This window comes from Lactuca virosa, chromosome 7 (assembly GCF_052849685.1).
Source record: "Lactuca virosa cultivar CGN04683 chromosome 7, Lactuca_virosa_CGN04683_v6, whole genome shotgun sequence".
In the NCBI taxonomy this organism is placed as follows: domain Eukaryota; kingdom Viridiplantae; phylum Streptophyta; class Magnoliopsida; order Asterales; family Asteraceae; genus Lactuca; species Lactuca virosa.
In genome coordinates, this window is record NC_136432.1 from 14191985 (window position 1) to 14219215 (window position 27231).

Here is a 27231-nt window from a genome sequence, read left to right on the forward strand (position 1 = left end):
ATGGAGTACAGAGGATCTTGGTGATCTCATCAGTTCGGAGTGTCTCATAGGATTAAGCTTCTTGGATCGGGTAATACTCTAGTTGGGGACTGGGAGTAGTTCTGAATGAGTATTCTTCAGCTGTGGGAAGGCTTGGGATTAGAATGTCTTGTCATTCAGGTTCTGGGAACCGGGTTAGATCTTTCTCCTAATCATTTATGGCGACACATTATATGTGGGTAGGGTTGAGGCGGTCCTGCTCTATGCAGTTGGCCAAGATACCCGGTGCGGGCCGACTGAAAGTCGTAGGCACGGAGGCTCAAAAGGAGCGGTAGGGTTCAGGTGGTAGGCCAACAAACCCTAGGAATTTCAACCCAACGATTGAATTGATTCGACATGTTGGTATTCCCATCTAGGGTATTCCATCCCGAGGATGATCGGACCCTATGATCAATTGGACTTGGCATATTGGTATTCCAACCTGGAGGGTGACATGGGCAAGATATGAGTGTCTTACCAGTTGGTCGGTAGTGGTAGGTATGTTGTTGGAGGTAATCGCTTGCAGGACGGTATTCCATGGAAGTGGTGGGCGACAAGGAGCGACATGGTAGATTGTCATCGGTATTATGTAGACATCTTATCATGATGGTCTATTAGGTCGCATGTTGTGCTTGATCGAGCTGAGGTGGTCCTACTCTATGAAGTAGGCCAAGATACCCGGTGCGGGCCGACGGGTAAGTCATAGGCACAGGAGTTCAGCAGAATATGACCCATGGTTCTATTTTCGGGTAGGAACCTCAGATTCCCAAGGCTGAGTAGTCCGTTAGTAGTAATGGGAAGGGAACTAGCGATGGTTAGTATGAGTGGTCTGTCAGGGAGTCGGACCGAATTCAAGTTTCCAGCTTTGCGGGTTTTAGGTGGAGTAGGGTTGTGTGCCGCATGGGTTTATGGATTCGTCTTCTCTAGAATGAAGAGATTTACATGGGGTTTAGTCTCCTTCGAAAGATTCGGAATGTCATGGTTGTGGAGGTGCCCCTCAGGATGTCGGGTTGCCGGGGATGGTAAGGAATGATTTTGAGGACGAAATCAAATTTAAGTGGGGGAGAGTTGTAACATCCCATTTTTCAAGTAGCTTCAAATTCATCCCTCGGATTTGAATTAGGTCACTTTTGGCCCTTGGTTTGAAAGGAAGTGGAAAGAAAGGACCCAGCATGAAAAGGTGGCAACTGGGTGAGTACGCCCAACGTAAGTTGTGGTACGCCCAACGTAGAAGGTTAAATAATTGCAGGTGTGGGAGGAGTACGCCCAACGTACTCTCATAGATCCTAAACCCTAATTTGGGGGCTAACCACTATATAAGGAACATTATGGCTCAAAACCTAGCCTCCTTATCAGCCACCCCAACCTCAGAAAAACCCTAGAACGTCTCATCCCTTCATTCTTGTGTGATCTTGATCTTCAGAGGCCATCTTGGTGTCTTTAAGCTTAGAAGAGGAAAGAAGAAGTTGGCAAGGAAGGACTTGGGAAGTTTGAGCTCATAGATCTGGAATAACATCATCATTTGAGACTCTTTGGAGGTTTAAAGTTCATAACTTTCCTCAAGAATGCTTAGATCTAGTGTAGTTTGATTTTGAAATCATTTTGGTCCCAAGTATCGAACTTTATGGTTCAAATCCGATTTCTAGACTTAGAGTTGCCACTCTCAGTTCAAAATGAGTCCCTAAGGCAGAAAGTTGCCATCTTGAATGTCTTATTGGATTCATGCATGAGTTAAGGTCATTTCCATGAGAATGGAATGCTATTTCGGAGTTTAGGCTTATTAGGGTCATGCAAAGTCACCAAGTTAGTGACTTTATGGATTAAGACGTTGAAAAGGGCTTGGATCTGTGATTGTAGCTTCTGGATTGGAGTATTAAGCACTTAATGGGAAAGTGACTTATCAGGGGAGTACGCTGAGCGTACATGCAGGTACGCCCAGCGTACTCACCATTTAGCTAGTACGCCCAACGTACATAGGAGTACGCCCAGTGTACTCATCAGATATGGGCCTTGCGAGTTTTGGGCCTCAGTTTGGGCCATGCATGGGATTTTGGTTCTTTGGGACTTAGTGGGCCATCAGAAGTCAGATAATATGGCCAAGAAGATGTTTGGGCTTAGGGTAAGGCCCGTGTGACATCCCCAAAATCACGGCCAGAAAAGACCGATTTGTTTATGCTTTGTTTTATAAATCAGAGTAATCGTTTACAGAAAACAGTTGCGGAATTTGTTCCCAAAACAAAATGTGATAAGAATTTATCAAAGCATTTCTTTAAAGAAATGTATTTTCATTAAATAACAAAATCTCGGGATGTCATGTTCCGATACAGACCAAAAGCATAAACAGTATAAAATAGACCTTACAACAGTTATTTATAACTACTGATCTATAATCCAAAATCTCTCGTCAAGTCCACCAACTTATACTCTTGTGCCATTACCTGTAATGCAAAGAAAACTGAGTGGGTCAGGCTTGGGGGCCTGGTGAGCATATAGGGTTTTCAACCCACAATAATATAATTATTATATTTAATCATCAAACAATCAACCCAATTACCCATCCCCATTATCTTCTTTAATTCTTAAGGTTTTACCCTAAGAATCAACTATCCTTCATTCATTCATTCCTAAGGATTGACCTAAGGAATTGGCACAAAGTCCATTGCTATCACGGTTTACACAACAGGCACTACGTCTCATAGTCACCAGGGTTTATACAATAGGCACTACATCGCATAATCATCAGGGTTTACACAATAGGCACTACGTCGCATAGTCACCAGGGTTTATACAATAGGCACTACGTCGCATAGTCACCAGGGTTTATACAATAGGCACTACGTCGCATAGTCACCAGGGTTTACACAATAGGCACTACGTCGCATAGTCACCAGGGTTTATACAATAGGCGCGAAGTCGCATCGTCACCAAGGCTTACACCAACTATTCCATCTACCCATGTTCTACCCAACATTTTCGTAGATATAAATACTTACACAGTTTAAATCGTTTAACACCCGTATAAAAACATCAATTACAAGCCCATCTCAAATAGACAAATAATATATAACACATAGCACATATTTCATAGCTAATACTTTATATTTATGTGTTAGAAGAAAGTAACTATACACTCACTCATAACATAGATATAATACATTCAACCAATACTTGTACTAAGATCGTGTTTATGAAAGGGACTATACACTCACTTGATCAGAAGATGATCGGACAGCACTACGGCTCTAAGAGTAGTATTCTTCAGTGAAACCGGGATCACTTCACACACCGGGCTTCTCGCGGGCAGAGCTTCGGCTCGGAAACTCTTTTCTTCTCGGGATCTTCGGGCTTCGGGACTCGCTTCGGGTCTCGTGAATGATACCAGGGCTTCGGGGGGTTAAAATAGGGCTTAGAGAGAGTATCGGGAGTGGGAGAGTAAGAGATGAGCAACCAAACTCGGCTGACCCTCGATTTCTATTTATAGGGTGAATTTTCTGAGTTCACCTCATGAGTTTCTAATATTCACCTCGTGAACTGGCTCACCTCATGAGTTTCTAATATTCACCTCGTGAGCTCGATACGTCATTGCGTTCGTCATGGCCACTTGCCCTGGAAGACGTCCATCATCTGTTCACCTCGTGAGTTTCTAATATTCACCTCGTGAACTGACACAGCCTTGGGGTTCACGCCCCAAACTTCAGAAATTCATAACTTTCGCATACGAGCTCCGTTTTCGACGTTCTTTATATCCACGCGTAGGTGAGATTATGCTCTACAACTCTCATTTAGACTCTGTTGGCTAATTTTGACTTTATTTTTATTATATTATTTTTAGTAGGTCGGGACAGGAAAACTCCGTTAGAAATTCATAACTCCTTCATTTGATGTCCGTTTTCATCTGTCTTTTTACCGTTGGACTACTATCAACGATATCTTCGATTCTCGTTTAGATTGTTTTGGCTAAATATCGCTCGATCTCATATTCGAACTTCGGGTTGTACACTGCTAAGCCGAAACTTCGAAAAACCATAACTTCCTCATACGAAGTCAGATTTGGGCGTTCTTTTCATGCATGCTTTCGCTAAATCCAATATCGCTATATCGTAAATTCACTATTTACGTCGCGCTGTGTCGTGCCGGTTCTGTCTTGAAACTTCGACATGTCATAACTTCTTCGTTATAACTCGGATTTCGGCGTTCTTTATATTTTCGAAATCCTTAAGACATATACTACAACTTGGTTAAGATTAATCCTTCTAAATAATCTTCCATCAAAAAGTCATTTTTGATGCTTATCGTCTCTAAATTGACTAGCCCTGATCTACGGGCGTTACAACCCGTTTGGGGGATTGGGCCCAATTTAGCAAATTGGGCCATTAGTGGGCCACTAGTGGGCTTGGAAAGCCTACCTAGTGATGTGTTTTGTTTTGATAAGACAAAATGGACTATATGGACCCCTTAGTCAGGATTGATAGCCCATATGTTGACTCAGCATTCGTTATTTTGGATAGTTTGGGATTTTCGGTGAGACACACTTCGGGAGCGACACTTCAGTTCAGACCGGCGTTGCGAGGTGAGTTATCCTCACTATATCAACAGGGTCTAAGGCACCAAGGCCGTCCCTTTATCGGATTTATATTCTCGGATTTGTATTCTGGTATTTGATTGATATGTTTATTGATCTGCTAGATGCGCATCCTGGTAGTTGGGATGGTATTATGTTAGTGAGCTGTTTTAGGTCGGTATCCTGGTATATAGGATGATGTTATGTTAGTGACCAATTAGGTCGGTATCCTGGTTATAGGATGGTTGTTGTGTTAGTGATCTGTTAGATCGGTATGATTATATGTGATATGCATGCTAGCGTATGATATTTATGTGCACATGATTGTTTAATTGGTATAGGGGTTGGATTGAGGCGGGTCCTGCTTCGTACTGTAGGCCAACATACCCGGGTCGGACCGGATAGACTGCAGGCCCTGGAGGGCACATAGTCAGGTTGAAGGCCCGACGAGCGTTCCGGATAGGCTGAAGGCCCCGAGAGGGCGGTCCAGACGTGTCGAGGCTCGGAGAGTGGGCTAGATAGACTGAAGGCCCGGTACGAGCGGTCCACTCATACTGTAGACTCAGAGAGTGGACCAGATGGACTAAAGGCCCGATGCGGGCGGACCAGTCACACTGTAGACTCGAGATGCATGGCTGGTCTGTGTTTGCTATATAAGATGTTTACGGTTGTATGAGGTTGGTATTTTGGGGGTAACTCACTAAGTCTTCGAGCTTACATTTATCGATTATTGTTTCAGGTACAACAGATGACCGCGGGAAGGCGAAGGCGTGACCATACACTCCCTCATATTTTGATATGGACTTCTGGGATACTCTGATATGAAACTATTTAGGAAACCTTTTTGTAATAACTTTTAGTATTTGAAATGTTTTTAAAAGTTTAAATTTGGCATGATTTTTATGGGTGTTACACAAATGGAAACAGGAATCAGCAACCTCAACCTCAAGTGATCGCAGGTGCCGATAGTAGAAGTTGCACCTGAGCCAGTCACAATGGCTGGAGTTCAAGCCATGATTCGGGATATGATGGTTGAACAAAGGGAAGAAATGAGACAACTATTGGTGAATAACATAAATGAACCTTCGATGCCTGTTAAACAACTAGAACTGAATGACGGAGAGTCTGAAGAAGGGAATAACAGTCACACTATCAGTTAGGTGGAACCCCCAGTGGTGAAAAGGTATGAACCGGAAAGGGAAATCGACAGAGATGGGCGTATGTATAAGAACTTCTTGGGTGCCAAACCACCACGTCTTTCCGGAAACCCAAAGCCTGTGGAGATTATGGATTGGATCTCCGAAATGGAGATGGTATTTGAAAGTTGCAACTGTAGTGATAAGCAGCAAATCGTCTTTGTGGTTCGACAACTGAAGACCGAAGTCTTGAGTTGGTGGAAATTGTTCGCGGATACGATGCCATGAGGAGAAGCCTTGAAGATGTATTGGGAAGCGTTTATGGAGTAGCTGAAGATGCAATACTGCTCCGAGATAGATCTGATCGATCTAAACAATGAGTTCCAGAACTTGAAGAAAGGGAAAATGAGCATTGATGACTATGCTACTGCGTTTACTGAGAAGATGAAGCTATTTCCTTACTTGGTACCGACTGAACTCGCCAAGATAGAGAAATTTGCTAACGGATTGCCATCAGACTTTGGCCCAACAGTCAAAATGGCATGCACATTGAAGGCAGGCGTTAGAGCGGCCAAGAATGTTGAGACCCAGTTAAAAGAAAGGGGTCTGGAGAGAACTGAGGTGGGTGAGAAGAGGAAGTTTGAGGGATCTTCGAGATCCAACAAGAAAATTAAATCCTCGAATTCTGGTTCGAGAGGAGGAGGAGGCAAAGCGAAATGGTGCGAAAAGTGCAAAAAGAAGCACCATGGGAAATGTGACGGGGAGGTCACTTGTTTTAAATGTGGGAAGCCCTGGCACTATGCCAATGAGTGCACCTTCAACAATAAAGTTTTTTATGGTTGTAATGAGGAAGGACACCTTTTGAGGGACTGCCCGAAGAAGAAGGAGGCAACAAGGCCTAATGTCACACCGAAGCCAACAGCCAGAGCTTTCCAGATGACACTCGAAGCCGCGAAGGAAGCAGCAGACGTCGCTTCAATTACCTTTCTTGTAAATGGATTGCCTGCCAATATATTGTTTGATTCTGGAGCAAATTACTCCTTTATATCACTTAAATTTGGTGGAAGACTAGCATTGCCTATACAAAAACTTGATAATGCTCTAGTTGTAGAAGTTGCCAATGGCAAATTCATATCTGTTAGCGATTGCATTAGGAATATCGTCATCGACTTAAACGGAAACGAATTCCACGAGGAGCTATTACCTATTGAGCTGAATGGTTTCGATATCGTAGTGGGAATAGATTGGCTTAGCTCCAATGATGCCGAGATACTATGTAAGAAGAAGATAGTGAGAGTGAACCCGCCTGGAAAAGAGTCATTTGTGGTCTATGGGGACAAACGTAGAGTGAATTCTGAAATGATTTCCCTAATGAAAGCCAGAAAATGTTTGTCGAAAGGATGCACATCATACTTGGCATTCGTGATTGATGCAAAGAAAGAAAAGAAAGAGATACAGCAAATACCAGTGGTGTGCGATTATCCGAAAGTCTTTCCCGAAGATCTTCCTGGATTACCGCCTGCTAGACAAGTAGAGTTTCGAATAGACTTATTACCAGGAACGACCCAATAGCAAAAGAACCATACCGATTAGCACCGATGGAGATAAAGGAGCTTATGACGCAACTTCAGGAGTTGTTGGAAAACGGTTTCATTAGACCTAGTTCATCACCCTGGGGAGCTCCAGTGTTAATCATAAAGAAGAAAGATGGAACTATGAGGATGTGCATAGACTACAGAGATCTGAACAAGGCAACAGTGAAGAACAAATACCCATTGCCAAGGATTGATGACCTGTTCGATCAGCTGCAAGGTTCGAGCTATTTCAACAAGATCGATCTTAGGTCAGGTTATCATCAACTGAAGGTGAGAGAGCAGTATATTGGGAAAACCGCATTCAGAACAAGATATGGACACTACGAGTTCTTGGTTATGTCATTTAGACTCAGCAATGCTCCAGCAGCATTCATGGATTTGATGAACAGGGTTTGTAAACCATTCCTCGATAAATCTGTAATAGTGTTCATAGATGACATTTTGGTTTACTCAAAGAGCCAGCAGGAGCATGGCAAGCACCTGTGAAAAGTGTTAAAAGTTCTGAAAAAGGAGAAGTTGTACGCAAAGATCTCCAAATGTGATTTTTGGATTCGAGAAGTCCAATTCTTGGGTCATGTGGTCAACCAAGAAGGGATCATGGTTGACCCAGCAAAGATTGAAGTTGTGATGAAGTGGGAACGACCGAAAAGTCCCACGGAGATTCTAAGCTTTCTAGGATTAGTTGGATATTACCAAAGATTTATCCAAGGTTTTTCTTTGATAGCTTCTCTTTTGATAGCTTTGACCCATAAGGGAGCTACTTATACTTGGAGCAAGAAGCACGAAGAAGCATTCGAGAAGTTAAAGAAGAAGTTGTGTGAAGCACCGATTCTTTCTCTACCCGAGAGAGTTGAAGACTTCGCAGTTTATAGCGATGCATCTGAAGTTGGGTTAGGTTGTGTTCTGACCCAAATGGATAAGGTGATAGCATATGCATCGAGACAATTGAAAGAACACGAAAAGAACTACCCCACTCATGATCTGGAGTTGGCAGCGGTAGTATTTGAACTAAAGATATGGAGGCATTAGATTTACGGCACGAAGTGCAAGCTTTTCACTGATCATAAGAGTCTTCAGTATCTCTTTGATAAAAAAGAGTTGAATATGAGGCAACGACGCTGGCAAGAGTTGCTTAAAGATTACGATTGCGAGATACTTTACCACCCTGGTAAAGCAAACGTCGTAGTTGATGCTTTGAGCCAAAAAGTGAGCCTTGAAAGGAAAATACCAAGAGCATTAAGAATTGAAGTTGTCTCAACAATTATGGAAAGCATCAAGAAAGCTCAGGAGGAAGCTTCAGAGAAAAATGATGGAAAGAAAGAGCCTTTGGGCAAAACGCTGGTGTTTGGTACGAATAATCAAGGGTTGAATGTATTCCAAGATAGGATTTGGGTACCCAAAACGGTAGGAATAAGAGATCTTCTGATGGAAGAAGCTCACAAGACCATGTACTCGATCCATCCCGGCAGCATAAAAATGTATAGCGATCTGAAACCCTACTACTGGTGGCCGACGATGAAGCTCGATGTTGCGAAGTATGTGGCCGAATGTGTGACATGTGCAAGAGTTAAGGCACAACATCAGAAACTGTATGGGAGTTTAAAACCTTTACCTGTACCCATGGGTAAGTAGGAAGACATCACCATGGATTTTGTCACTAAACTGCCCAGAACAAAGGTAGGTCACGACATGATTTGGGTGGTCGTTGATCGATTCACTAAGAGTGCATACTTCATAGCAGGCAATGAAAGATGGTCTACAGATAAGCTTGCTAATGCTTACGTGAAGGAAGTTGAAAGACTTCACAGTGTTCCTTTAACGATTGTATCAGACCGTGATAGTCGTTTCACGTCAAGGTTTTGGAGAAGTCTACAAGAGAAATCGGGTACAAAATTGTGTTTAAGTACAGCGTACCATCCGTAGACTGATGGTTAGAGCGAAAGAACGATTCAAACACTTGAAGATATGTTGAGAGCATGTACCCTGGAATTTCAAGGTAAATGGGATGAACATTTACCTCTGGTAGAATTTTCCTACAACAATAGTTATCATTCGAGCATCAAGATGGCACCTTATCAAGCCTTGTATGGACAAAAGTGTCGTACGCCGTCTTGTTGGCTTGAAGCTGGAGAAAAGCAGTTTATGGGCCCCGAGATAGTCCATCAGACTGCTGCAAAGCTGAAAGTAATTAGGGAAATGATGTTAGCAGCTCAGGATCGTCAAAAGAGCTATGCTGACAAGAAAAGACGACCGGTGACATTCGAAGTTGGAGATTCGTTTTTTCTTAAAGTCTCACCGTGGAAGGGACTTATAAGATTTGGGAAAAGATGAAAGTTGAGTCGAAGGTTCATTGGACCGTTTAAAGTTCTTCAGAGGATTGGGAACCAAGCTTACAAGCTAGAACTACCAGAAGAACTAGATGGTATTCATAACACATTCCATGTGGTTTATTTAAGGAAGTTCACGAGAGAAGTTCCCAACATAATTCCAATTTCTGAGTTAAGGATGGATGAAAATAAGAGGCTAATTGAAGAGCCGGAGGCGATTGTTGACCGTAAGACGAAGAAGTTGTGACGCAAGATAGTCGACTTAGTGCTTGTGCTATGGAAACATTCGAATGAGCCAAATCTCACCTGGGAAACGGAGAGTGACATGATGATTCGCTATCCGCATTTGTTTGCTGATGCATGATTTCAGTAGGACGGAATCATCCTAAGGGGGAGAGAATTGTAACGCCCGTGTTTCTGGGCTAAGAATTAATGATGATGTAATAGTCTAGGTCAACCATTGTAAACCATTTTAAAGTAATAAAGATGAATTACTTGAATATTATGTGAATTATGTGCTTTTGTGTGCTTATTACTTGTTTATAATAATATAATAAATAAATGATAAAAATAAGCGTCAAAAATAAAATGTTAGATAAACCCGATATCTATGAAGAAAGTTGTAGTGGTCGTGACAAGGATTCCAGAAATATAAAGAACACCGAAATCCGAGTTTTAACGAAGAAATTATGATCTGTCGAAGTTTCGCGACAGAACCGGCACGACACTGCGTGACGTAAATAGTGAATTTACAATAGAGGACTTTTTCACCTTGGTGACCTACAAGAAAGTCGTAGTATTTATTAAACCGAGAGCGTGCATAAAAAGAATGCCCAAATCTGACTTCGTATGAGGAACTTATGATTTTCTTAGTTTCGGATCGGCAGTGCAGAGTCCGAAGTTCGAATATTAGATCGAGCGTTTTTTAGCCGACACAACCTAAACGAGAATCGAAGATCTCGTTGATAATAGCGTAACAATAAAAGACAGACGAAAACGGACGTCGGATGAAGAAGTTATGGATTTTTAACGAATTTTCCTGTCCCGGACTGTTAAAAATATAACTTTAAAAATAAAGTCAAAATTAGCCGACGAAATCTAAACGAAAGTTGTAGAGAACGGTCCTGCCTACGCGTGGATATAAAGAACGTCGAAAACAGAGATCGTATCCGAAAGTTACGAATTTTAGAAGTCGAGTGTGCAAATTGCGAGTCTTGTCCGAAGGGTATGCCCAGTGTAACCGAAGGGACGCCCAACGTCCGAGTACGCCCCGCGTACGAGGTCCCTACACTCAGCGGTCTAATCTTTCTTGTGGTCCGAGATAGGCCACGTCGCTCCATCGAAGCACCAACACTTGTTGTACGAATCGAGAAGTACACCCCGCGTAGAGCTTCGGTACACCCAACGTACCTGCGAGGCTCCGCCTATAAAAGGCATGCGAGGGCAGCCGGCATTCTCACTCATTTCCACCTTTTTTCTCTCACTACTTTCTCTCTCTAGCTCCCTAAAACCCCCCTAAAGCCTAGGAAAACCCCCTAGCCCCCGAAGGAAGCTCAAAGAGCCCGGAGTCTCCGAGAAAAAGAGTTTTTTGGTTTGAAACTCTATCCGCGCGGAGCCCGATTTTCAAGCAAACTTCCCGGTTTCGTCGAAGGAAATTATTTTAAGAAGCAAAGTGTTGTCCGAATCACTCCTTATCAGGTGAGTGTATAGTAGCTTTCATCTTACACATAGATATGAAGTATTTTATATAAATTACGTGCTATGTGTATAAATATATGTTGTTTGTTTACCTGGGATGTTTACTGGATGAAAGATCTGAACCTCTTTCTTTTCAGATCTGAACTTCTTCCTTCAGATCTAAACATTTTCTTCCAGCTCTCAACTTTCTCCTTCAGATCTAGATTTTTCCTTCGGATCTAAACTTTTTCTTTTTAGATCTAAGACTTTTCTTCAGATCTGAATGGTATATGTATTTTTTTGTCAGATCTAACCCTTCTCTTTCAAATCTGAACTTTTTCCTTCAGATCTAGACTTTCTCACTGCAGATCTGAACTTTTCAGATCTAAACCTAATATATGGATGATTTATACTTGAAATCTATGTTGTATGAAAGATAAAAACTTCGTTTGTATATGTGTTTTATATCTACAAATGTGTTGGGTAAAACATGGGTAGATGAAATAGTTGGTGTGTGATGAAATTAAATAGCGAGAAGCCTCGATGTTGACATTGATCCAGTCATCTAGCGGAGTATGGATGACGACCACAGACTTTTCTAGGAAGTCCAGTGGAACGCTAGCAGGCTCGCAACCTGTAGGTGTTTGTGAATGATGTGTTCACCGATGTACTACATCCCCACCCCCCATGATTGCCTTACGAACACTTATGGCTGAGGAATCCCCTTAGCAGTAGTGTCCATCCCGATGAAATTCCTTAGGATAGGTCCCTTATTATAGATGCTTTAGGGACGTAAGGTGAGGATAACGGGAACGGGTAATCGGGTTTAATGATTGTTGAAAATAATAAACTTATTTATTGTGGGTTGAAAACCCTATATGCTCATCAGGCTCCCCAGCCTGAACCACTCAGTTTCTTGTATTACAGGTAGTGTCAAAAGCATAGTTGGATGACTTGACGAGAGATTATGGATTTTAGGCCAGTAGAAAATAAAAGGAATGTTGTAAAGCCTATGTTGTTTTGAGGCCAGATTGTGTTTTGTGGCCTATGATGTTTTTGGTTTATGCTTATGATCTGTATCGATGATTAACATTCCGAGTTTTTGTAATGTAATGAAAATACATTTCTTGAAGAAATGCTTTGATAAATTTTTATCATATTTTGATTTGGGAAACAAATTCCGCAACACTTTTCTTAAGAAGTTACTCTGATTTTTATTAAAAAGCATAAACGAAATCGGTCTTTTCTGTCCGTAAAAATGGGGATGTCACATTGGGTCAACATGGATTGTTGACTTTGACTTGGACCAAGGGTTGACCAGTTTGACCTCTGGGGTATTTTGGTAATTTGAGAATTTATGGAATGGACCATTGGTGATTATAGGTGTTGGTGTTCGGAACTATATTTGGAGGAGTTGATAGTACTATTCTGAGCTACTTGTGAGGTGAGTTCTCCTTGCTATATCAACAGGGTCTAAGGTACCAATGCCGGCCCATATCGGATTCGTATCCGGGTTTATTGCACGATATGTTTATTGATTTACATCCTGGTAGTTAGGATGATGATATGCTTTGTGACCTGGTTAGGTCGGTATCCTGGTATATAGGATGATACTATGCTAGTGACCTGGTTAGGTCGGTATCCTGGTATATAGGATGATGTTATGTTAGTGACCGGTTAGGTCTGTATCCTGGTTATAGGATGTTGATTGATGATCTGTTAGATCAGTTGATTGTTATATATGCTAGCGTATGATATTATGTGCACATGTTTGTTGATTGGAGATTGGGTTGAGGCGGTTATGCTTTGTGCTGAAGGCCAACATACCCAGGGCGGTCTGGATAGACTACAGGCCAAAGAGGGCATGTGAAATATCCCAAAAATACAATCTAAAAATTTCGTTTTAATTTAATAATAAAAACCATAAATAACTTCTTCACATAAAAATCATAAGTCATGTATCAAGTCTCATGTCAAAATATATCAGAGTATAATCATCGTAGGCTAAACAAATGGTGTGTGCACTGCAATCTTCCCGAAGTCCTCTTTTGAAAACTGAAGTACCTGAAACCAAAACTGAAAACTGTAAGCACGAAGCTTACTGAGTCTCCCCATCCTACCACATACCGTACACATAATCTCATAACTTGGGCCTAGCCCACTGCATCGGGACCTGCCCGACATCGGACCGTAATTCGGTACACATATAAACATATCAACAATGCAAATAACATAAACACATAATATAATTCTGGGACTACTCCCAACTGCATCGGGATGAATCCCGGCATCGGACTCCTGCCCGACATTGGGCTCACCCCGACATCCGACCGCATCGGGCATCGGGCTCACCCCGGCATCGGGCTTACCCCGGCACATACACAACATAGCATATATCATAAACACATAACATAATCACATGATCTGCACCGGGCTTGCCCCGGCATCGGACCGAAGCCTAGAACATATAGTCATAACATATAAACTAACATACATCGGGGGGCTTGCCCCGGAACATATAATGCATGGCATAATAACTAACATACATCGGGCTTGCCCCGGCATCGGGCTTACCACGGTACACTTAACACATAACATATAACATAATCGCATATACTGCATCGGGCTTGCCGGACATCGGACCGAAACCCGGAACACATAACACATAACACATATACATGCATGAATCACAAAGACATAAAGCATACTTAGCTACTTCTCGGGACCACCCCGGCATCGGACCGAAGTCCGGAAAACATATAAACTGCATCGGGCTTACCCCGGCATACTACAACTACTTAAACGGGCCGGACTTGGTGCCTTAGACCCGTTCCTACTGGAAGAGGACTCACCTCACACTGCTGAAGTCCCGCTGACCAAACCATAGCTGCTGGATGACAGATTCCCGATCTGTCAATATCAAAATAACACCCAATTAATAATTGGGTTCCAACTCATAACCATAAGTCCATACTTGGGTAAAAGACTAATTTACCCCTATCTTAGCTTGACTCAAGCCCAAGGCCCAGTCCAAAGGCCCAAAAGTCTAATAATTGACCGGAGCCCAACTATGGCCCAATTTTCTAAATTGGGCCCAACCTCCACATGGTCTTGCCTTAAGGCCCAATCATTCATTCTTGGTCCAACACTTGACATTCTCATGGTCCAACATCTCATAATCATCAAGGCCCAAACTATGGCCTTTCTATGGCCCAATTTTCCAAATTGGGCCCAAACCCTCACATCGGTCTTACCCTAGACCCATTAAATTATTCTAGCCCAATTGCTTGTTCTTGGATGGCACATTATCATCCCAATCATCAAAGTCTAAAAGAAAGTCCAACTCAAGGTCCAAGTGAAACTAGGGTTTCACATAAAATGACAATTAGGGTTAAGTGTTTCTCACTTAACCCATTAAGAAATTAATCCATTAAGTCCATCTCTCTACTAGATAAATCATATGTTGTAGTTGGGCTTAATACACAATCCAATCCCCAAGGCCCAAAAGTGGGTCCAAATAAGTCTAAGGCCCAATTACTCACAATTAGGGTTTTCTAAACCCTAATTAGTGAAACAACCCAAAAATACGACCCAAAAATTTTTGTTTCAACATTACTAAAAATCACAACATCAAATGTCATATCATAAAATCATGGGACGTGTATCTCAAAAAGTTCTAATCAATGTATCAAATCAGAAAATGTGTCAAATCATATCAAACTATCAGAGTGGATTCCCAGGCTAAACTGAAGTTGTGGTGTGTGCCATGCCATCATCCCGAGCTCTTCCCCTTACCAGCGGAAGTACCTGAAACCAAAACTGAAACTGTAAGCACAAAGCTTAGTGAGTTCCCCCAAACTACCACATACCATACAATAGCATATAAAACAACTACTGGGCCTTGCCCACTGCATCAGACTGAAGTCTGGAAACTGCATCGGACCGAAGCCCGGAAACTGCATCGGACCGAAGTCCGGAACTAACCAGGGCCTTGCCCTCTGCATCGAACCGAAGTCCGGAAACTGCATCAGACCGAAGTCCGGAACTAACCAGGGTCTTGCCCTCTGCATCGGACCGAAGTCCGGAAACTGCATCGGACCGAAGTCCGGAAACTGACTGAACATAGCATAGCATAATCATAACTACTAGCATAAACACATATACCGTATACTGCAGCGGACCGAAGTCCGGAACACATAACACAAAGACATGCTTGAATCACAAAGACCTCAAGCACACTGAACTACTGCATCGGACCGACGTACGGAACTATTGCTAACTAAACGAGCCGACATTGTGGTCGTAGACCCGTTCCTACTGGAAGGAAACTCACCTCGTAAGCTGGATGCTGAAAGAGCTACTCGGGAACTGTCTGCTGCTGCTCCGGTATCTCCCCGACTACAATTCCCATAAATATACTCAATCAAATACTGATAACTAAACTGAGGGTGAAATGACTATTTTACCCCTGGTCAAAGTCAACTTCCTGGTCAAAGTCAACTGCCAGTTGACCTGACTCGTCGAGTTCGGCCGCCAACTCGCCGAGTCCCTATCCTTTCCTCAAATCTCTATACGCTTCTACTCGCCGAGTTTTAGCACAGACTCGACGAGTTCTTACTCGATACAAATACTAAGTCCGTCTTCATCTGACTCGCCGAGTTGTATGAACAACTCGTTGAGTCCTCCTTCATCCTATGAATGTGTCCAGTCTACGACTCGCCGAGTTGTATGAACAACTCGTCGAGTCTGTTCTTGAGGCAAGAAGATTGCCTTGGATTCGCCGAGTCAGGGCGTTGACTCGCCGAGTTCCTCCATTACTGAGTTCGTGACCCAACTGACTGAGTCCACCTCCTACTCACTGATTCCACTTGTAATAACTCAAAAAGGGGAAAATCGGGGACTCGCGACTCGACTCGTCGAGTCTGATGAACAACTCGTCGAGTCCCTTGCATGTCATCACTATTCAGTCCGTTCAGGTCGATTCCAGTGCATTCAATTCATAGATATGGGTTCTTAGGGTTGGTTTTACACGTAAAGTTTCCAACTTTACATGCATGCATGAAGAAATGAGGCTAGAACATCAAAATAAGCTAAAAATGGGGTCTTAGGGTTTGGAACTCGACCTTGGGTGCATAAACGCAGCTACATTGAGCTCCTACAGCTCAAATATACTCAGATCTATGATCCATTTCCTTATAGGAGTCCCAATCTCGAGTTTGGATCCAAAAAGTCCCAAAAAGAAGCACATCTAAGAATACAAGACTATCAAATGGAAATAACAAGCAAGGTACAAGCTTTAGTACCAGAATGTGAGGCTGATGATCAAGAGACTCTGGATCTTCTTCTTCTCCTTTGGATCTTCCTTCTTTCTTTCTCTTTTAATTCTTAAAATGGCACAAAATACTCACTTAGAAATGGAGGATTAGGGTTACAGATAAGATGATCTAAAAGTGCTGGAGGCTGGGGTAGGAGGCTATAATGATGTTTAAATAAGGTGCAAACCCTTAAAATTAGGGTTTCATCCAGACTGGCAGACTCGCCGAGTCCTACAATATGGACTCGTCGAGTCGCCAACTTAAACCGCGTGCAAATCCCGTCTCTACTCGACGAGTCGGGCTACTGACTCGTCGAGTACCCCTTAAGAATGAAAAATTGCTTTATTTAAATCACATACTAGAAATGGGGCGTTACAACTCTCCCCCACTTATCTTAGACTTGGTCCCCGAAGTCTGCTGCTGCTGAATCTGTAAACAACTCTGGATAATGCTCCCTCATTTCCTCCTCGACCTCCCACGTCCACTCGGAACCCTTCCGGTGCTGCCATTGTACCTTCACCAACCGAACCACCTTGTTCTTCAAGGACTTCGTCTTCCTGTCTAGGATCGCAACTGGTCTCTCAATATAATTCAGGCTGCTATCAACCTGAATATCCTCCAATGGTGCCACTGCTGACTCATCCACCAAACACTTTTGCAACTGAGAAACGTGGAAAATGTTGTGGATCTGGCTAAGTTCTGCAGGCAGATCCACCCGATAAGCAACCCGACCCACCCGTGTCAAAACCCTAAAAGGACCAATGAACCTGGGGCCCAGCTTGCCCCTCTTCCGGAACCCGATAACACCCTTCCAAGGCGATACCTTCAGGAGGACCATATCGCCCACCTGAAACTCCAAATCTGAGCGCCTCCTGTCGGCGTAACTTTTCTGCCGACTCTGCGCAGTCTGCAATCTACTACGGACCTGTTGGATCAACTTTGTAGTCTTGAGCACCACCTCAGTGCTTCCGATGACCCTCTGACCGACTTCGCCCCAACAAATCGGGGTCCTACACTTCCTCCCGTAAAGCATCTCGAAAGGAGTACGGTCAATACTGTCGTGGTAACTGTTGTTATACGAAAATTCCGCTAATGGAAGATACGTATCCCAACTGCCACCAAAATCTAGAACACATGCCTGCAGCATGTCCTCAAGAGTCTGAATCGTCCTCTCGCTCTGCCCGTCCGTCTGAGGGTGGAAAGCGGTGCTGAAGTGAAGACGAGTCCCCATCTCGTCATGAAACCGCTTCCAAAACCTGGAAGTAAAACGGACGTCTCGGTCTGATACTACTGATACAGGCACTCCATGCCGTGCCACTACCTCGCGCACATAAATATCGGCTAGCTTCTCGGCCGATATGCTCTCCTGAATCGGTATGAAATGCACGCTCTTAGTCAGCAGGTCCACTATGACCCAAATTGAATCAACTCCACGCGCGGTCCTTGGAAGCTTAGTGATGAAATCCATGGTGATATCTGCCCATTTCCAGACGGGAATGTCTAACGGCTGCATCTTGCCGTGGGGTCGCTGATGCTACGCCTTGACCTTCCTGCAGGTCAGGCATCTCTCCACGTACCAAACTACGTCCCGCTTCATGCAGGGCCACCAATAATCGGGTCGAAGATCTCTATACATCTTCGTCGCCCCTGGTTGGATGGAGAACCAAGACTTGTGGTCCTCATCCATCAGTACTTGCCATACTCCTCCTCAGTACGGTACCCAAACTCTCCCATGAAGGGTCAACAGTCCTCGACTATCATAGTCAAAGGAAGCTACTCTGCCCACAATCCTCTCACACTTCTGCCTCTCCTCCTTCAGGCCCTCCACCTGAGCCTCTCTGATCTACTCCAACAATGGTGTAATCACTGTCATCCTCAGACATACATCCCTAATCGGGGCTGCTACCGCCTTGCGGCTCAACGCGTCGGCCACTACGTTGGCCTTTCCCGGATGATAAAGGATCTCACAATCATAATCCTTTACCACGTCCAACCAACGGCGCTGCCTCATGTTCAGATTCGGCTGATCCATGAGGTACCTCAAACTCTTGTGATCCGTGTAGATGATACAGCGGACCCCATAGAGGTAATGCCGCCAAACCTTGAGGGCAAACACTACTGCCCCCAACTCCAAGTCATGAGTCGGATAGTTAGCCTCGTGAGGCTTCAACTGTCTAGAGGCGTAAGCTATCACGTGCCCTCGCTGCATCAACATTGCTCCCAGCCCTGTGATCGAAGCATCACAGTAGACTACAAAATCCTCTACTCCCTCTGGCAGGGTGAGAATCGGCGCCTCGCACAATCTCTGTCTGAGGGTCTCAAATGCTGCCTGCTGCTCAGGCCCCCAGCGGAACGCCCCCGACTTCTTGGTCAGTCGGGTGAGCAGAACTGCTATTTTGGAGAACTCCTGGATGAATCTCATGTAGTACCCTGCCAGTCCTAGGAAGCTCTGAATCTCAGTTGGAGACATCGGGACCTCCCACTGCATCACGGCCTCTATCTTGGCCGGATCTACTAGAATACCCTTCTAGTTGACGAGGTGACCAAGGAACTGCACCTCCCACCAATCTCGTGCCCTGTCCTTTAGAAGACAGGATGCTAGTCTGACCTTGTCCCCCTCGGGACATCTGCTGGTGCGGAACGCATTGGCGACATCCGTCAACCACCTGATACTCGCAATGGGATCCCGCGCCCCGTGGTAATCTGGATCTCCGCAAGCCCGGAACTCCCTGAAGGTGAGTGTGCGCGACCCCATCATAGCCGCCACCTCGCCACGGAAGGTGCTAAACCTCTCGTCCATCAGCTCCAAAATACCCTCCTTGATCGAACCTAAGATCACAGGAGTCTGATCCAGTATGATGCGAGTAACCTCTGAAGAGAGGAACTCCCTAGTCTGCTCGTCCAACTGCCCGGCCCCCGAGCCTGATCCTGATCCCTCCCCTGCACTTGAACTGCCGACTGTTGGTCTAGGGCGTAAAACCACCATTCTTTTAGCACAGACTCCCTATCCTTTCCTCAAATATCTATACGCTTCTACTCGCCGAGTTTTAGCACAGACTCGACGAGTTCTTACTCGATACAAATACTAAGTCCGTCTTCATCTGACTCGCCGAGTTGTATGAACAACTCGTCGAGTCCTCCTTCATCCTATGAATGTGTCCAGTCTACGACTCGCCGAGTTGTATGAACAACTCGTCGAGTCTGTTCTTGAGGCAAGAAGATTGCCTTGGACTCGCCGAGTCAGGGCGTTGACTCGTCGAGTTCCTCCATTACTGAGTTCGTGACCCAACTCACTGAGTCCACCTCCTACTCACTGATTCCACTTGTAATAACTCAAAAAGGGGAAAATCGGGGACTCGCGACTCGACTCGTCGAGTCTGATGAACAACTCGTCGAGTCCCTTGCATGTCATCACTATTCAGTCCGTTCTAGTCGATTCCAGTGCATTCAATTCATAGATCTGGGTTCTTAGGGTTGGTTTTACACGTAAAGCTTCCAACTTTACGTGCATACATGAAGAAATGAGGCTAGAACATCAAAATAAGCTAAAAATGGGGTCTTAGGGTTTGGAACTCGACCTTGGGTGCATAAAGGCAGCTACATTGAGCTCCTACAACTCAAATATACTCAGATCTATGATCCATTTCCTTATAGGAGTCCCAATCTCGAGTTTGGATCCAAAAAGTCCCAAAAAGAAGCACATCTAAGCATACAAGACTATCAAATGGAAATAACAAGCAAGGTACAAGCTTTAGTACCAGAATGTGAGGCTGATGATCAAGAGACTCTGGATCTTCTTCTTCTCCTTTGGATCTTCCTTCTTTCTTTCTCTTCTAATTCTCAAAATGGCACAAAATACTCACTTAGAAATGGAGGATTAGGGTTTACAGATAAGATGATCTAAAAGTGATGGAGGCTGGGGTAGGAGGCTATAATGATGTTTAAATAGGGTGCAAACCCTTAAAATTAGGGTTTCATCCAGACTGGCAGACTCGCCGAGTCCTAGAATATGGACTCGTCGAGTCGCCAACTTAAACCGCGTGCAAATCCCGTCTCTACTCGACGAGTCGGGCTACTGACTCGTCGAGTACCCCTTAAGAATGAAAAATTGCTTTATTTAAATCACATACCAGAAATGGGGCGTTACAATTAAGGTTCCCACCCAACCATGGCCCAATAGGCCCAAAATTAATCTTTAAGCCCATTAGGGTTTTGCTAAGTCCATTAGGGTTTGCTAGTGGGGCACCACCCACTACCACCTCGGGTAGTGGTCGTCAATGGCGGCTCACGGCGGCGGCCACCACCTTACGGTGGTGGTTATTATTTTTTATTTTATTATTCAATGCTAGATACAGTTACAAGGCTTTTATCCAAAATAACCACACACACACACACAAACTAATCATACCACATGCACACAACCACCGTAGTGGTGGCCGACGGTGGCTCGTGGTGGCGGTGGCCTTTTCTCAATTTTCCGGCCACTCGGAATTACATACATCACACACACCAAAACACAATATATCAACACACACATAACACATAGCAGCACACGCACACATCCCTCCTTCCATGGTGGCTGGTGGCGATGGGAAAGTGGCAGCAGACGGCGGATGGAGGCGGCAGCAACTCCTCGTCTTCAACAGCCCCCAACAGCGGGGATGGCGGCTAGGGTTCGTGAAACAACCCAAAAATACGACCTAAAAATTTTTGTTTCAACATTACTAAAAATCACAACATCAAATGTCATATCATACAATCATGGAACATGTATCTCAAAAAGTTATAATCAATGCATCAAATCAGAAAATGTGTCAAATCATATCAAACTATCAGAGTGAACTCCCAGGCTAAACTGAAGCTGTGGTGTGTGTCATGCCATCATCCCGAGCTCTTCCCCTTACTAGCGGAAGTACTTGAAACCAAAACTGAAATTGTAAGCACAAAGATTAGTGAGTTCCCCCCAAACTACCACATACCATACAATAGCATACAAAACAACTACTGGGCCTTGCCCACTGCATCAGACCGAAGTCCGGAAACTGCATCGGACCGAAGTCCGGAAACTGCATCGGACCGAAGTCCGGAACTAACCAGGGCCTTTCCCTCTCCATCGGACCGAAGTCCGGAAACTGCATCGGACCAAAGTCCGGAACTAACCAGGGCCTTGCCCTCTGCATCGGACCGAAGTCCGGAAGCTGCATCGGATCGAGGTCCGGAAACTGACTGAACATAGCATGGCATAATCATAACTACTAGCATAAGCACATATACTGCATACTGCATCGGACCGAAGTCCGGAACACATAACACAAAGACATGCTTGAATCACAAAGACCTCAAGCACATTGAACTACTGCATCGGACCGAAGTCCGGAACTACTGCTAACTAAACGGGCTGGCATTGTGGCCGTAGACCCGTTCCTACTGGAAGGAAACTCACCTCGTAAGTTGGATGCTGAAAAAGCTACTCGGGAACTGTCTCCTGCTGCTCTGGTGTCTCCCCGGCTACAATTCCCATAAATATACTCAATCAAATACTGATAACTAAACTAAGGGTGAAATGACTATTTTACCCCTAGTCAAAGTCAACTTCCTGGTCAAAGTCAACTGCCAGTTGACCTGACTCGTCGAGTTGGGCCGCCAACTCGCCGAGTCCCTATCTTTTCCTCCAAATCTTTATACGCTTCTACTCGCCGAGTTTTAGCACATACTCGACGAGTTCTTACTCGAAACAAAGACTAAGTTCGTCTTCATCTGACTCGCCGAGTTGTATGAACAACTCGTCGAGTCCTCCTTCATCCTATGAATGTGTCCAGTCTACGACTCGCCGAGTTGTATGAACAACTCGTCGAGTCTGTTCTTGAGGCAAGAAGATTGCCTTGGACTCGCCGAGTCAGGGCATTGACTCGCCGAGTTCCTCCATCACTGAGTTCGTGACCCAACTCACTGAGTCCACCTCCTACTCACTGATTCCACTCGTAATAACTCAAAAGGGGAAAATCGGGGACTCGCGACTCGACTCGTCGAGTCTGATGAACAACTCGTCGAGTCCCTTGCATGTCATCACTATTCAGTCCGTTCTGGTCGATTCCAGTGCATTCAATTCAAAGATCTGGGTTCTTAGGGTTGGTTTTACACGTAAAGTTTCCAACTTTACGTGCATGCATGAAGAAATGAGGCTAGAACATCAAAATAAGCTAAGAATGGGGTCCTAGGGTTTGGAACTCGGCTTTGGGTGCATAAAGGCAGCTACATTGAGCTCCTACAGCTCAAATATACTAAGATCTATGACCCATTTCCTTATAGGAGTCCTAATCTCGAGTTTGGATCCAAAAAGTCCCAAAAAGAAGCACTTCTAAGCATACAAGACTATCAAATGGAAATAACAAGCAAGGTTCAAGCTTTAGTACCAGAATGTGGGGTTGATGATCAAGAGACTCTGGATCTTCTTCTTCTCCTTTGGATCTTCCTTCTTTCTTCCTCTTCTAATCCTCAAAATGGCACAAAACACTCAACTTAGAAATGGAGGATTAGGGTTTACAGATAAGATGATCTAAGAGTGCTGGAGGCTGGGGTAGGAGGCTATAATGATGTTTAAATAGGGTGTAAACCCTTAAAATTAGGGTTTCATCCAGACTGGCAGACTCGCCGAGTCCTAGAATATGGGCTCGTCGAGTCGCCAACTTAAACCGCGTGCAAATCCCGTCTCTACTCGACGAGTCGGGCTACTGACTCGTCGAGTACCCCTTAAGAATGAAAAATTCCTTTTTTAAATCACATACCAGAAATGGGGCGTTACAACTCTCCCCCACTTATCTTAGACTTCGTCCTCGAAGTCCGCTGCTGCTGAATCTGTAAACAACTCTGGATAATGCTCCCTCATTTCCTCCTCGGCCTCCCACGTCCGCTCGGAACCCTTCCGGTGCTGCCATTGTACCTTCACCAACCGAACCACCTTGTTCCTCAAGGACTTCGTCTTCCTGTCTAGGATCGCAACTGGTCTCTCAATATAATCCAGGCTGCTATCAACCTGAATATCCTCCAATGGTACCACTGCTGACTCATCAACCAAACACTTTCGCAACTGAGAAACGTGGAAAGTGTTGTGGATCTGGCTAAGTTCTGCTGGAAGATCCAACCGATAAGCAACCCGACCCACCCGGGCCAACACCCTAAAAGGACCAATGAACCTGGGGCCCAGCTTGCCCCTCTTTCGGAACCTGATAACACCCTTCCAGGGCGATACCTTTAGGAGGACCATATCGCCCACCTAAAACTCCAAATCCGAACGCCTCCTCTCGGCGTAAATTTTCTGCCGACTCTGCGCAGTCTGCAGTCTACTACGGACCTGCTGGATCAACTATGTGGTCTTGAGCACCACCTCAGTGCTTCCGATGACCCTCTGACCGACTTCGCCCCAACAAATCGGGGTCCTACACTTCCTCCCGTAAAGCATCTCGAAGGGAGGACGGTCAATACTACCGTGGTAACTGTTGTTATATGAAAATTCCGCTAATGGATGGTACGTATCCCAACTGCCACCAAAATCTAGGACACATGCCCGCAGCATGTCCTCAAGAGTCTGAATCGTCCTCTCGCTCTGCCCGTCCGTCTGAGGGTGGAAAGCGGTGCTGAAGTGAAGACGAGTCCCCATCTCGTCATGAAACCGCTTCCAAAACCTGGAAGTAAAACGGACGTCTCGGTCTGATACTACTGATAGAGGCACTCCATGTCGTGTCACTACCTCGCGCACATAAATATCGGCTAGCTTCTCGGCCGATATGCTCTCCTGAATCGGTATGAAATGCACGCTCTTAGTCAGCAGGTCCACTATGACCCAAATCGAATCAACTCCACGCGCGGTCCTGGGAAGCTTAGTGATGAAATCCATGGTGATATCCGCCCATTTCCAGACGAGAATGTCTAACAGCTGCATCTTGCCGTGGGGTCGCTGATGCTACGCCTTGACCTTCCTGCAGGTCAGGCATCTCTCCACGTACCAAGCTACGTCCCGCTTCATGCAGGGCCACCAATAATCTGGTCAAAGATCTCTATACATCTTCGTCGCCCCTGGTTGGATGGAGAACCGAGACTTGTGGTCCTCATCCATCAGTACTTGCCATACTCCTCCTCAGTACGGTACCCAAACTCTCCCATGAAGGGTCAACAGTCCTCGACTATCATAGTCAAAGGAAGCTACTCTGCCCACAATCCTCTCACACTTCTGCCTCCCCTCCTTCAGGCCCTCCACCTGAGCCTCTCTGATCTGCTCCAACAATGGTGTAATCACTATCATCCTTAGACATACATCCCTAATCGGGGCTGCTACCGCCTTGCGGCTCAACGCGTCAGCCACTACGTTGGCCTTTCCCGGATGATAAAGGATCTCACAGTCATAATCCTTTACCACGTCCAACCATCGGCGCTGCCTCATGTTCAGATTCGGCTGATCCATGAGGTACCTCAAACTCTTGTGATCCGTGTAAATGATACAGCGGACCCCATAGAGGTAATGTCTCCAAATCTTGAGGGCAAACACCACCGCCCCCAGCTCTAAATCGTGCGTCGGATAGTTAGCCTCGTGAGGCTTCAACTGTCTAGAGGCGTAAGCTATCACATGGCCTCGCTGCATCAAAACTGCTCCCAAACCTGTGATCGAAGCGTCACAGTAGACTACAAAATCCTCTACTCCCTCTGGCAGGGTGAGAATCGGCGCCTCGCACAATCTCTGTCTGAGGGTCTCAAATGCTGTCTGCTGCTCAGGCCCCCAGCGGAACACCACCGACTTCTTGGTCAGTCGGGTGAGCGGAACTGCTATCTTGGAGAAATCCTGGATGAATCTCCTGTAGTACCATGCCAGTCCTAGGAAGCTCCGAATCTCTGTTGGAGACATCGGGACCTCCCACTGCATCACGGCCTCTATCTTGGCCGGATCTACTAGAATACCCTTCTGGTTGACGAGGTGACCAAGGAACTGCACCTCGCGCAACCAGAACTCGCACTTGGAGAACTTCACGAAAAGTCTCTCCCTCCTCAAAGTCTCTACCACCTCTCTCAGGTGCTCCTCATGCTGCTCCTGAGTCTTGGAATAAACCAAGATATCATCAATAAACACTATCACTCACCGATCCAACATCAGTCTACATACGCGATTCATGAGATCCATGAACGCGGCTGGAGCGTTGGTGAGCCTGAATGGCATCACCACAAACTCATAATGACCATAGCGGTCCTAAAAGCAGTCTTCTGCACATCCTCATCCCTGACCCGCATCTGGTGATATCCTGACCGTAGATCAATCTTGGAGAACCAACATGCTCCCTGAAGCTGATCAAACAAATCATCTATCCTCGGGAGCGGGTAACGGTTCTTCACCGTCACCTTGTTCAGCTCCCGATAATCTATGCACATACGGTGCGACCCATCCTTCTTCCTCACGAACAAGAGCGGGGCTCCCCATGGTGAACTACTCGGCCTGATGAAACCCTTGTCTAGCAGCTCTTGCAGCTGCGTAGACAACTCCCGCATCTCTGGAGGAGCCAGCCGATAAGGCGCCTTGGCTATCGGAGCCGCACCCGGAACCAGGTCAATCCGGAACTCAACATGCCTTTCCGGAGGTATTCCAGGCAAATCCTCTGGTAATACATCCGGGTACTCTCGCACTACTGGTACATCGGGCACCGTCGCCTTACCCTTCTCCTGGGCATCTACAACATAGGCGATAAACCCTGCGCAACCCTGTTGAACGTAGCGCCTCGCTCTCGCGGCTGAACAAAGTACTGGTCCGCGCTGTGGCCTCTCGCCCTGAATCACTAACTCTCCCCCACTGGGAGTGCGAACCCTCACTAACTACAGTTCACAATCAATCACTGCCCCATTGGGGCTCAGCCAATCCATACCCACTATAACCTTATTCCCTTGTAGGGGAATGGGAACCAAGTCCACTGAAAACTGCTCATCAAACAACTGTAGCGAACATGCCCTATGAACTCTTGCGACCCTGACGGTCCTGTCATCAGCTATCTCAACCTCTAGTGGGCAATCCAGCTCCCCCGGAGCTCTGTTAAACCTCTTGCTAAGTGCAAGAGACACAAATGATCGGGTAGCCCCCGAGTCAAACAATACTGTAGCTTAAATGTCGTTCACTAAGAACGACCCTATACAAAACATATAACCATGAGAAACGATCAATATCAATAAGGAGATAAGAGGAAAAATATATACCTGTCACCACATCAGGAGTCGCTCGCGCCTCCTCTGCTGTCATCTGGAAAGCTTTACTCTTCGTCACTGGCATCTCACCTCGGCCCTGACGGCCGTCTGTAATCCTCAAGGTAGCAGGGCAGGTGCTGCCACCTTCCCTGATGCTGCTAAACTCGGGCACTGGGACTTTTTATGTCCCCTCTGATTGCAATAGAAGCAAATCAGATCAGCTGCTGTGGTGGCGGTAGTAGTAGCTGTACAATCTCTACTCATATGCCCGGTCTGGCCGCACTTATAGCAACCGGCACTACCTGCCTTGCACGCCCCATCGTGCAATCTCCCACACTTGCCACACCGACTGTGGCTCTGCTGTCCTCTGGATCTGTGATCTGACAC